Consider the following 13651-nt stretch of genomic DNA (forward strand, 5'->3'; position numbering starts at 1 on the left):
TCTGAGCTGTTTTCAAACATTCACATGACTTTCAACCCAATCTCACATCAGGAAAGACACAGATTCATCATGAGGTAGGTCCTGGGCCTGCAAACTTGAATCCGCTGTGGGTGTGGGAGCAGGAGCCCAAAGCGGGGCTCAGCCCCCTCAGTGAGGTGTCTGGTTTGATTTGCTCACCACACCCTCAGCGGGGTGTGTGTGTGTGTGTGTGTGTGTGTGACTTCAGGCGGACCTAGGCCGCCTACACGTGTGCCCTCGCTGTGCACACCGCCATCCCTGCTCCAGTTCAAGGAGTTAGCACCCTGTCATTACAGGCTGGGAGTCAACCAGATGCTGGGGAGGGAAAACATAGCTAATAGCTCCACCTGCCTGTGGAAACCAAGCTCTCTCCGGAAGCCCAGGAGAGCTCCTGACACAGGAAGCAGCAGGCCAGGCCACCCAGCACCACCACTCAAAGCACACGTGGCTCTTAAAGAAACAGCTCCTGGCTGCCCGCAAGCCCAGTGTGACTCAGCCTTGTGGATGACATACCTGGTCATCGCCTCTGGCCAACAGTGTGTTCAACAAGAGCGCCTCTGAAGTTCCAGACCGCACCAAGCCCGCTCAGGACAGCTTCTGTCACCAAGAGCAGCAGGAGTCCAACTTGAGAAGCTGAAAAGCAAGTTACTCCAGAACCTGAACAGAGCGTCAGGCTTCCCGACCTGGAAAACAGGCTTCTCATTCACCACGGGAACACATTTGTGAGCTCGGGCCCAGGGTTCCCAGAATCCAGCTTCGGAGTCTCACGTTTCATCCAGTCCAAGATGAACATGGTTGGTTTCATCTTTCAGATATATGGGTTCAGTTGTGTCTGATCATCTGTGGTACCTTAGATCCAATGATGCACTGTGACACACACACACACACACACAACCAAAACATTCTGCTCCCAAATCTCTCCCTGATCAACCCCTCTTCTTCCTTCCCACTACCTCTGCCTTGACCTGAGCTCTCAGGTGGGAGGGGGAGGGAAGAGAGGGGAAGCAGCAGGCCAGAGAATAGACAGGTGTTACCAATCGTGAGGGAGAAGATAGTATATTAAAGAAGGAAAAAAGACAGGGCTATTGTGAGAATTGATAAGTAGCTTAAGTTCTTGAATACAAGGAGTTGGTGATCTGAAATGCAAACCCCATCTGATTCACAATTTAAAAGGTTGGGTTTTTTTTTTTTTCAGTATGACTACAAAATCATAGAGACCTTTATTAAACAAAAACAAAAATGAGAAACGATTGTTCCTTGCCATGTCCTCTATCTAGGTCTGCAGACATCTGGAAGTGTTTTCATCTCTCTCACTCCCTTCCCCCAAAGATTCCTGCCCTCTCCAATGCCCACCACGCCCAGATGGCAGTGTGGCATCCCCGGGGCACTCAAAGTGTCTTCCTCTCTAATGTTCTTTTGAGTTTGGGACACAAAAAGAAGTCCAAAGGGGCAAAATTAGGATGAAAAAGTGGACGACATTTTCCCAGTGGAATTCTCACACGTCCGCTGTCCCTGTCTTCAAAGAAGGAGTGGGAACATTGTCATGCTAGAGCAAACCCTTCGAGCCATCTTCCTGACCCGTGTCTCACAAACACAGCTTTCCATGTTCTTGAAACTCCTTCCTCATAAGCCCCCGTGATCGCCCTGCATCCTGCGGGGGGCGGGGGGTGGGATCTATCTTGATCACCTCTTTGAAGTCCCAAGAAAACATCTCTGAGCTGACCTCTCTGTCTTGAATCTGCCTGACCCGGCAGACCCCTCAGAAGCCACTGCTTTGCTGGGACCTCTGCTGGTGGTCGGGGTAGTGGTGGTGGTGCCCTAACGGGACTACGGCCAGTGCATCATTGAGAGCCCTTGTCTACACCCACCTTGGATTGCAGAGACAGCTCTGAGCACATTTTAATGGGAAAAACCACAAACCGGTACCCTAGCAGTAATACTTTTTGCCTTGCCTTCATCGAAGAGCGCTAGTGACTCGGACGTCACTTGTTGGGCTGCAAGCGGAATTTCAGATGTACGAACCCTATAAATGGACAATGTATTCAAAAGTGAACTTTCATGGAAAACTGTATTCTCCTCTACCCAAGAAAGATTCATTTATTCACCACCAACTTATGTACACCTTCTTTCCATCCTTGGGTACCCATCCACTGCCATCGGGTTGCTTCTAACTCCTGGTGACCCTCCAGGACAGAGGAGAACTGCTCCATGGGGTGTCCAAGACTGTAGATATTTACAGAAGTAGACAGCCTCATCTTTCTCCCATGGAGTGGGTTTGAACACTGACCTGGCAGTTAGCAGCCCAGGGTACAACCCACTGTGCTACCAGGGCTTCGGCAAATGAGATAGTTAAGGTTTATTGTGCCAAGCTGGCCAATAAACACATGTGGGGTTAATTGAAGGACAGAGGGATAAATGGCTCGGTGAGCCTCACCTTTCTAGTTCTCGGGTCTTTTGCTTTGTGATGGTTGCACCAGGGTGCAGCTGCCTTAGCCAGTCCCCTGCTTCAGCTGGCAAGGCTTCACTTCCTGCAAGACATCCCTGACGAGAAGCCACATGGACCTACCCCATTGCAGCCCTGGGTGCTGGAGCATCCGTGTGGAGACCCCTGCCAGCACTGAGATGCTTACACGCTCACTGACTCAGCTTTCCTCCTGCAGTCAGCATCATTACCTGTGTTTTGTGAGATGGAGGAAGATTTTGTGGATTGGTGTTGGACATATGGGTTAAGGTTGGACTTGTGGGCTTAGGCAACACTGGGTTGGGATGTTTTCTTGATGTGCATTTACCCTTTATATAAAACTCTGTCTTATACAAATGAGTTTCTGGAGATTTGTTTCTCTAAAGCACCCAGACAAACACAGCAAGGCACATAGCAATCCTTTAAAGAAGGTGCTACTTCTTTGTTTCTAACGGAGCCAGCCATTCCCGGAGATGAAGCCCATGACACAGTTAGGAAATGGGATATGTTGTATCATCCCAAATTACTTGCACTTGCTGCCTTACCCACTGATGTCAGGCTTGACGTCAGCAGGTCTTAGTTGTGCCAACATAATGTAGGCAGAGGCAGTGTGTGCCATTTCAAACAGACATTTCGAGAGCCATCACATGGCCCCTCCATAGCTTCTCCTCTGTCCAACACAAGATTGGTGTTCCCAGGTGGGGCTGTTCCGTTAGCCTGGATCCTAATTGAACCCACAGTGGGCACAAGAGCACAAGAGGAAAAGAAACTTCCAAGCCACAGAGAACAGAACCTGCCACAAGAACTGGCTAATAGCAGAAGGACGTTACATAAATGTCGCTGACAGTAACACCCTTGACATTGAATTTAACAAAATGGGACTCATGCTGCATCTCTCCCTCTTTCCCCTGACCTTCCACATCAGTGCTCGAGTCCATCCGCTTCTTCCTCTCCACCACTGCCATTACGGTCTAAGCACCACCATCGTCTGTCCAGGTGGCCTCAGAGCCTTCTAAGGCTCACTCCTACCTGTCTGGTTCCTTCTCCCCTCTCTGCTATGGAGTCAATTCCAACTCAGCAGTTCTAAAGGACACGGCAGGACGACCCCTGTGGGTTTCCAAGGCTGTATATTTTTACTGCAGTGGACAGTCTCATCTTTCTCCCTCGGAGCAGCAGGTGGGTTTGAACGGCTGACTTTATGGTTAACAGCCCAACACAGCCCACTATGCCACCAGGACTCCTCGGTTCATGGCAGCAAATCAGATCCTGTCTCCTCCTCCTTCGGGTGCTTGAACCTGTCAAGCTGTGACCCCGTCAGCGTCTTCGTACATGTTCCTTCTTTCTGCAAGGACCCGCCAGACACCCCACACCCAGCTCTTTACACGCTGACAGCTCCCAGTTTCAGTATCACCCCCTCTGAGAAGTCTTCCAAGACTCCCCCCACACACACAGCCGCGCAGGACCACCATACCACACCTCAGTCCTTTGACTATTTCCTTGATGTAATTTGTAATCATGTCCTGGTTCTTTTTTCTCTCTTGCTTATGTCTTTGCTGTGTTGTTGTTGTCATTCACCGTCAAGTCCCTTTTGACTCAGAATAGCCCCAAGGTGGCAGAGAAGGACTGTAACTGTCCCATGGGGGTTTAGGATCCCTGGGGGTGCCTGCTTACAAGTGGGGCTGCTAACCGCAAGGTCGGGGTTAGAAACTCAGAAGGCCGATGAGGCTGTCTACGCCCGTGAAGAGTGACAGTCTTGGACACCCCCAGAGGAGGTCCTCCAGGGGCACGATGAGTTGGCATCGACTCCCTGGCACTGAGGTTGGTTCTCAGTTTAATCTTTCTTCATGAAGCCATGGGTGGGGTCACACCCCGACTGTTCCGTGGGTGCTAAGGGCTTCAGCCTTGGTACCAGCACAAAGATGACCACCCAGGAAGCCAGGTGGGGCAGCTCGACGCTGTCACCCAGGATCACTCTGAGTCAGAATCAACTCCAGCACGCCCAACAACACGGCCCCCATCCCCTCGTCTGACCCTGCTCTGCTGTGGCCATTTCCTGTCCCAGCATGCCCCGCGTGTCCAGCACAGGGCAGAATGGACTGCCCAGGCCGACCCCCTGCCCTCTGGGAGCAGAGCATCAGCGACAGCTAGGAACACATACTTGGCATTCACAGGACGAGGGCGAGCATGTTCCTGCCATCCTTGTCCCAACTCAGTCAGCCCGTGTTCTCATTTCCTTTGCCACCGAAATAATTCGCTCTGCTCCCTGAAGAGGCCATGGACTTTTTTTATGGTACCTTCAATGCCCTGGAATTCTCAGGAAAGAAAGAATGTAGTGTTGTTGGGGGTTGGGAAGGGAAGTTGTTTTTTTGTATTTAAGCAGGCACAACTTGGACCTACGAAGACAAAAGGTTAAATTCCCCTCAGTGATGATAATGTAACTCTTTTCCTGTTTTTCTCAACTGTCTAGACACCGACCTCATAAGCATTAGCCATGAATCCCACCATCAGGTTAAAAATAGACATTACAAATAGGAAATATGGTGGCGGGCAGTAGATTGCCGGTTTCCACCTTGGGCCACAAAATGACTGCTTTGAAACCAGATTGTCTTTCTGTTCTCTTTGAATATCTCTTCCCTTAGCGTTCCATCTTTCCGCTGAAGCTGTGTTTCAGGGCACCGTTTTTCTCTAGCGCTTATGAGAGCACTTCAAAAACAAACTTACTGAAGCCCTCTCATGTGCTCGTGAGAAAAACAGTGCAAATAGGAGGGGAAATCTCATGGCATTTCTAGGTAGGGCAATCCCTGTGCCCCGCCCATCCAGCCTGGTTCTTCAAAAGCCACCTGAGAGCACTCCTGAGGCAGCTTCTCAGGTGAAGTCACAGCCCCACCCTAACACCACACTGAGTGTGTGCAACTGGAGAAGCACACGGAGCTGAGGGTCCTCTGTCCCTGCTCCCCATAGCTTAGGCCTCGGTAAAGCTGCCTGACAGCATCTCTCCTCTGAAAGACTTCTCCAGGCAGGACGGCTACCTCATGAGGTGAGGTTTGAAGGCAGAGGTGGGGGATTTGCATTATGAAATAAGCATGTGCAATCAACACGGGCCTACGGTTCCAGGGCGGGCCTGGTTCATCTACCTTTGCACACATGTGCCCTCCTCATTCCTGCCCTACTCGGGTCCTAATGGTTGGCCCTCAGAACTGCGCTCCACACACTCCTTGCCCTGGACTTCCGGTTGGGTTTGGCAGATGGGAGAAGACAAAGGGAAAGGAGAGGGGCTGAGAAGTGAGATCTGGGTGTGTCTTCCTTCGCTCTTTCCCTGCCTCTCTCCCACCTCAGTGGCCTGCAATGTCTTCTTCTTTCTACTATTTCCCTCCCCACCCAACTCTCTGAGCACACTGGCACCGCCTCCCCCCATGTTCTGTCAGCTGCCCTCTGCTACCAGTCCTTGGAGCCTTAACATTCCCACTGGCTCCTGCTAGCCTGCCTCACCTGTGGAAATAGTCCCCACATGCCATCCTCTTAGGAATCCCCACTGAGTGTGCCTTTGATTCCCCTGGCAAGGCCCTGGCGATACAGGAGCCAGGATGCAGAGCCAAACAAGTGTAAGCCTGGCCAGGGCCTGGAGCGAAACCAGAGTTCCACCAAGAGGGGCTCTAACCCTGTCAGAGTGCCTCTTGACTGCAGTTGTCCCTTCAGGGCGTTGGGTTCTGAACTGCAATTTATTTATGGACTGCAATAACCCACCAGGGTCCACTCAACCCAACAACATTAAGTTAACATTGAATTGATTCTAACATAGAGGCCACCCCATGCGGTTTCATTGAAGAACTGTGATTTTCCAGAAGTAGATTGGCAAGCCTTTCCTGTGAGGTACCTCTGGGTAGATATGAACTGCCAACCTTTCAGTAAATAGCCAAGCACCTAACCATTTGAGTCACCCAATGACTCCCAACTCAAAAGGGTAGCATTAATAATAGCTGGAGAAGTGTTTTAATTTTGCGAAGACCACCAAATCAGATTGTGAACAACCGGTTTGCAGAAGGCTATGGATGGCAGCATCCGAGTGGATTACATCTCCAGCGAATCCCCTCTGACCACAGTCGGGGGTGTGAATGCCTTGCTATCAGACAGAGAACACCGTAACGTCAATTATGGCAGATGGAGTTAGCTTAAAGGGTAATACCTTATCATTCGATCTCCCTTTTGTCTTATTTCTAAGTTACTTCAGGTTTTCATCTCTTCTTCTTTCTCTTTGGTTTGAGGTTTTTCTGTATTTTATCTAGTCATCCTTGCTGGGTTTTTTGTTTGCTTGCTTGCTTTTGTGCTTTTGCATGGCTGTGTTTTGTTTTGTATGATTTTCTGTGTATGAAATCCAACCTAAGTAGAGATAGTAGCCGGATGGGGCCATGGCAAGGGAGGACAAGGCAAAAGTGGGAGCTAATAACAACGAGTATTCAAAGAACATGTTCTGAACTTGCGATGATTGCACAAATCTCAATACGATTGAACATTAAAATCGTATGATATATGAAGTATATGTCAGTAAGATTTTTTTTACAGAAGTTTACTGGGCCCAACAGTCAATACAGCATGGGTCCAGCTATCCTCAAAACTAACACAGATACACAGGAGATGGAGGCGATGTGACAAGCAAATGCAGCATGGGACCCTGGACACAACAAGGACAACTGTGGGGAAAGCAATGAGTCCCAAATACAGCCTGGCGCTTAGTTAATAGCAACGTGCCAATGCTGGTTTCTTGGTTTTGACAAATGCACCGTGATAATGCAAGATGCTCGCAATGGGGGAAACTGGAACTGGGGGAGGGAGATACGGGAATTCTGTACTAAGCAATTTTTTGGTAAACCCAAAATATTCCAAAGTAAGAAGTGCATTTTTTTTCAAATGATAGGACCAGTATTATGGCATATTCACAAGCAAAAGGCTAAAAGTTAGTTTCAGCATAAATAATTCATTTACAGCAATAAATACTACTTGCTAGGTTTTCTCAGTAAATCTGATATATACTCTAGTGATGGGAACCAGAGTCCTGGGGGCACAGTAGTAAGTAGCTTGGCTGACAACTAAAGGTCATTGGTTCAAGCTCAGCCGGTGCTCCAAGCCAGAAAATTATAGCAGTCTTCTTCCTTAAGATGCCAGCCTTGGACACCAGGTGGGCAGTTCTCCTCTGTCCTCCAGGGTCACTATGAGTTGGCATAGACTCAGTGGCAGTAGCGCTAATGCTGTGGAGACTCTGCATCGTGCAGGGCTGAGTGAAGTTGGGCTGAGAGAGCAGCCGAAGCAAAGAGGCCCCAAGGATGCTCGTGTCCACATCAGTTAGGAGGAACTGGAACACCTGGCCGAATCGTCTCCCCAGTAGTGTATGTGGCTTCCGAGAGCAGTGCTTGCTTTGTCGTCATTGTTGCTCTTCTTTTCATGGTGTTTTTTGTGGAAAGTTTGAGAGCAAATTCATTCCCCACGCAACAATTTATACACATTTTATTTCATGCCATTGGTTGCAGTGCCCCACATTTCTTTTCACCCTGTTTGGTTGTTTCTGGAATGGGGTGCTAGAGTGACTAAGATGACGGCCTTTGGCTTCCACTGGAGAACAGGGCGCATCTGCTGAGACTGAGAAACAGCCTACAGCAGAGCAGCCTCCAGTGGAACACTGAGTCTTCAGACAGCTGGGTAGAATCCTGTCCTTCAGGTGGCCTCCCTCCATGCTCCAGGCTATGAAACAGGTCCAGCTAATGAGGGACTAGTACCTCACAAGGAGCAGTGCCCACGGAGAGCCTCAGCGGGGGAGGGGGCGTGGTACAAGTGTCACTTGGTTACACTTCACATGACTCTTCCAGCCATGATCCTTTAAGTGGTATATGATAATTGTAGATTCCATTTTGGGGGGCATTATCGGCTAACAAACAGGAATGGGAAGAGATTGAGCTCCGACTCTAGTAGGAGTATGAATCTGACCACCCTCTGCTTAATGGATATCTTAGTGACTGTTACTTACAATGGACCTAAGAGATTATATGCTACAGCTGAGATGAGGGGGAAAAAACGCACACCTGTTTCTGGAGTGGTCTGGGAGAAAATCTGGCTGATTAAGATGAGTAGGAGGCCAATAACCACTGGAAACATATTGCTAGATGTCCCAGGTCATAGGTGCATAAATAAGATATAGTCCAAGGTAGAGAACAGATCATTACATTTGGGTGAAATTTGATTGCACAATGTAACTCCCGGTGATAGGTAGGTTTATTGTGCCAACCTGGCCACTGAACACATGTGGGACCAATTGAAGGGTGGAGAGATAAATGGCTTGGTGAGCCTTGTCTTTCTTGTCTCTTGCTCTTTGATGATCAGACCAGTGTGCAGCTGCCTTAGCTGGCTCTCTGACTCAACTTATGAGCTACACTACCTGTGGGACACCCAACCCATGGACTCTGTCTCTGTAGTTTGAGGTTTCTTCAAGACTTGCTTCACCACACTACTGGTGTGTACATCACTTGAGCTGGGGACTGTCGGACCCTGTCATCTGGCTGATTGTTGGTGACCTGCCTTGCTGTTTGCTGCCTGTGACTGGATTGCCTGAATTGCTCTACAGAGGACTCAGCTATCTACTTCTTTGACTTGCACCCGGCAGCCCTTAAGACTTGAAGGACTGCCATTGTATTAGCTGTCTCAAAGAAGTGAGTTGCACTGAGCCATTTGTACTGCTCTATAGACTAATTAGCTGTTTATTTCTTATGTTTGTGTGTGTATACATACATACACACACACACACACACACACACACACACACACGATACTTATGAAATCTTAAGTGCCCTGGTCTTGTTTCTCTAGAGAACCCTAACGCACTCCCCTAATGACCTTTCCCTGCATGGAGGGTATGAAGGTGGGGGGAGAAACTGATAGGATTTGCCTGTGAGTCATTGTGAACAGATTCCCTGGAATGTCATGCTGCTGCATATAAAATAAGTCCACTGAGAAGAAGCAGGTGGGTGTGATCTCATCACCTGCAAGAGCCAGGAGTAGAACGCATCCTCTGGCCCAGCTTACCCCTGCCTGGCCTTGGGACTTTGGATTGAACTGCACCCACCACGGAGACATTTCCTCGACCTTTTGTAAGTTCTATGGGACCTTGAAGCCATTCACGATGGGGGTGGGGAGAGGTAGACTCGAGGGAGGAATGGGGGAAAGATGCAGCAGACTATCATCTTGCAAAAGTTGGACTTTGGGGACTTTTTCTATCTCCAACATCTTGGATCTAGTTTGGTATTAATTCCTTGTTCTATATAAATCATTTTATTGGGGGTTCTTATAACAATTCATACATCAGTTGTATCAAGCACATTTGTACATAGGTTGGCATCATCACTTTCAAAACAGTTTCTTTCTACATAAGCCCTTGGTATCAGCTCCTCTTTTTTCCCTCCATCCTTCACCTTCCCACCCTATGAACCCTTGACAAATTATAAATTATTATTGTTTTCATATCTTTCATATTTCATGTGGTGGGGTCACCACCGCATGAGGAACTGTATGAAAGGGTCGTGGCATGAGGAAGGTTGAGAACCACTGTTGTAACACAAACAGTTAAATGTTTGTTTATTAACTGAAAGATCGGTGGTTCGAGTTCACCCAGTGGTGCCTCAGAAGAAAGGCCTGGCAATCTACTTCCAAAAGGTCACAGCCATTGAAACCCCTATAGAGAAGCTCTACAGGGACACACAGTGGTCACTATGGGTTGGAATTGATGCAATGGTAACTGGTAGTTCCGATAATAGGGAAGAACCATGGAGAGTGCCTAGTGCTGCTTCCCAGAATAAATAGTCAAGCCCTGACCTGCACAAAGATTTCAAACTAAACCAACCCCATTGCTGTTGAGTCGATTCCACCTCATAGCAACCCTTCTGAACAGAGTAGAATTGCACTGGTGGGTTTTCCAAGGCTGTAAATCTTTATTGGAACAGAAAGTCTCATCTTTCTCCCATGGAGTGACTAGTAGGTTCGAACTTCTGACCTGACAGTTAGCAGTCCAATGCATTCGAGCTCATTAAAGGCCTATTTCTTGCCCCACTCTCCTGTTTAGGGTACATCCTTGAATCCCTGACCGCATCGCCATCTCTGGGCTCCTGGCCCCTGTGTCATTTGTTTTCCTCTCACGCAGAGCTTTTGAAATTGTTTCTATATTTACTAGGGACCCCTGGTGGAGCTGTGGGGTAAGCATTGGACTGCTAGGTACAAGGTCAGTGGTTCAAACTCACCAACCAAGAAAAAGTTGAGATGCTATCTGTGCCCATAAAGATGTCCGGCCTCAGTAAGCCTGTAGAGGGTTGTTCTGAGTCAGAATCAACTCCCTGGCAGTGGTGGCTCGTTGTTAGATACTCTCTGGTTGGTCAGCTCTGACTCGTGCTAAATTTATGAACACCGGAAGGAGACACTGCCCGGTCCTGTGCCATCCTCACAGTTGTCATGCTTGAGCCCATGGTTACAGCCACTGACAATCCATCTCATTGAGGGTCTTCCCTTTGTCGCTGACCTCCCACCTTACCAAGTATGATGTCCGTTTGTAAGGATTGGACTCTCCTGATAACGTGTCCAAAGGAATGGGAGAAGAAGTCTCACCATCCTTGAGTCTAAGGCGCACTCTGACTGTGTGTACTCCTTCTGGACAGATTTATCTGTTCTTCGGCGGTCCATGATCCTTTCAATATTTCTTCATAGATATCATCAGAAAAAATGTACCAATCCTTCTGCACTCTTCCTTATTCGTTGTCCAACTTTATATGCATGTGAGGCAATTGAAAATACCATGGCTTGGGTCAGGTGCACCTTGGTCCTCAAAGTGACTCCTTGCCCTTCGATGCTTTAAAGAGGTCTGTGCAGCAGATTTCCCGAGCGCCGTGTGTATTTTGATTTTTTGACACTACTTCCATGGGCAATGATTGTGGACACACATCCCCAGCTTCACTGGTGCTGCTTCCCTAGCGAGAACCCCGCCACAAGGTGCATGGGAACTCCCAGGCATCATAGATGCTGAAGTAGGCTACCCAGAGCTCCCCTTCAGAACTGAGACATGCCATTTCCACCACAATTAAGTGTGTTGGTGACTGGGAGCTTGGCTGAGTGCATCTTCAAAATGTATCCTAAGCTGAAAAAAAGAGCATCTTCTCCCGGGACCACCTCCATCTCCCAGGAGCAACCACATCCAGTGACTGGTCCAGGGAGTGGTATAAAGACCCAGCCTTTTTGTGCCAAGAAAGCACAACTGAACAGAGACGCCTCAGTGCACAGCTCTCTGGGAGATTGGCTCAGGTCTCTGTAACAACTGAACCAAGGTCACCTCTCCCCTCCGCCCAGTCCTGCTTCCTTTAGTCTCCCACAGGTGTTGATCCCAGAGCGCTCCCCGTACACCTACTGCACACCCATCTCTGTCTCAGCATCTATTCCTAGGATGCTGAGACTTGATGAGTTCTCTGTATGAGGGTCATTCTGGCCTTGACATCTGTTGATGTGGTGCCTCAAGCCTAAGGAAGAAAAAGCCCTAGTTTACATCACAGTAATGACCAAACAACCACCACTGAAAAGAAGGGCTAGGTTACCATAACAAGTCCACTTCAGGGAATATTAAACAGCCCTTAGAAATTAACATTTTGCAGCAAAATCGTTCCAAGAATTGACCATGATATATTATCAAAAGAATCTAAAATTGCTCCTGGATGGAGGGAGGGGAAAAAATCAATAGAGGCCTTTGAGGGGCTATTTCAATATAGAACAATTTTCATTCTGCCCAAGAAGTAGTGTTGTACCATTGCTAAATTTCTCAGACACGCTCATGATTTCATCATTATGGAGAAGATCCTTGTTCTCCGGTAATATTGCTGACGTACTTCGAGATGACATTCCATGATGTCTGCAACTTGCCTTCAAAATAATTTGGCAAAATAATGCAGAGAAGCACAAAGAACACGAACTCTTCCCCGCAAAGAGTGAGAGCTCTGACTGCCTGCCGGCCTCCCTCGACTCCCATTCCCGTGCTAAATGCTCCCCCTTGTGCACCAAGAGGACAGAACCTCATTCACCAAAGTGTTGTCTGTCTGCCTGGAGCGCCGCTGTGTTCTTATAAAGAACCCTCTATCTGGCATCCAACTGGCCAGAGACCTGCAAGGTCAGCGAGGAAGCCTCAGAGGCCGTGGGTTTTGGTTGCTGGAGGAGGTACCGTTGGGAAAAGGAAGGTGAGAATGGTTACATAACTTGAATACAAGGGGATGACCCCCCCAAAAAAAATGTGTTTTTTTCAAACCTATGTATTTAATTTTTTTGTTTTACAAAGCAACTTTATCGCCTTCAAAGTACCTTTGTCAATCTGTGAGTCCATCATTGGAAACAGTTTTCAAACTCACGTGTTTGGATGCCTGATAGCACCCTCCTCGTTTGTATATTTTCCTTCACCTCTTCTATGCTGTCAAATCGCTGTCCCTTCATGCCCCTCTGCATTCTCAGGGGGGAAAAAGTCAGATGGAGTGAGGTCAGGTGAGTCAGATGCATGGGGCAAGAGAGGCATGCTGTTTTGTGCCAAAAACTGGTAAATTTAGAATGCTATGTGAGCAGGTATATTGTCATGGTGGCAAAACCAGTCTCCTGTCTGCCACAAATCAGGCCTTTTTTTGTCACACACTGGTATGCTATCTTTTCAGAACCTTTATAAGAGAAAGCCTGATTAACAATCTGAACTGGTGGAACGAATTCCAGATTCACTATGAGTTGACATTTTCATCTGTTCTGGAATTTGACAGATATCCAGTATGAGATTTGTCATCAATTGACATTTCACCTTTTTTTTGAAACAAAAAAACTAAAATGGACCATCTAGATCATTTACATGTAAAGGAAAAACATTATCAGTTATATATAACTTTCTTTAAATAAATTATCATGTACAAAAAAAAGAAAGAAAGACAAGCACTCACACACTTGAGTTTTTCCCATAGGGCTGTCTTGGTAAGCTGTGTTCAACATCACAACAGTTTCTGTGGTGTTTTTCCTGAACAGGAAACAAATTTCACAGCCACACACTGTTCTCTTAAATTGGCCATCACAAAAAATGAGGTTCGAACAAAACTGCTTTCACAAAAAAATTCACTGTGACCATAGAGAACC

This window comes from Tenrec ecaudatus, chromosome 5, assembly GCF_050624435.1.
Source record: "Tenrec ecaudatus isolate mTenEca1 chromosome 5, mTenEca1.hap1, whole genome shotgun sequence".
Lineage (NCBI taxonomy): Eukaryota > Metazoa > Chordata > Mammalia > Afrosoricida > Tenrecidae > Tenrec > Tenrec ecaudatus.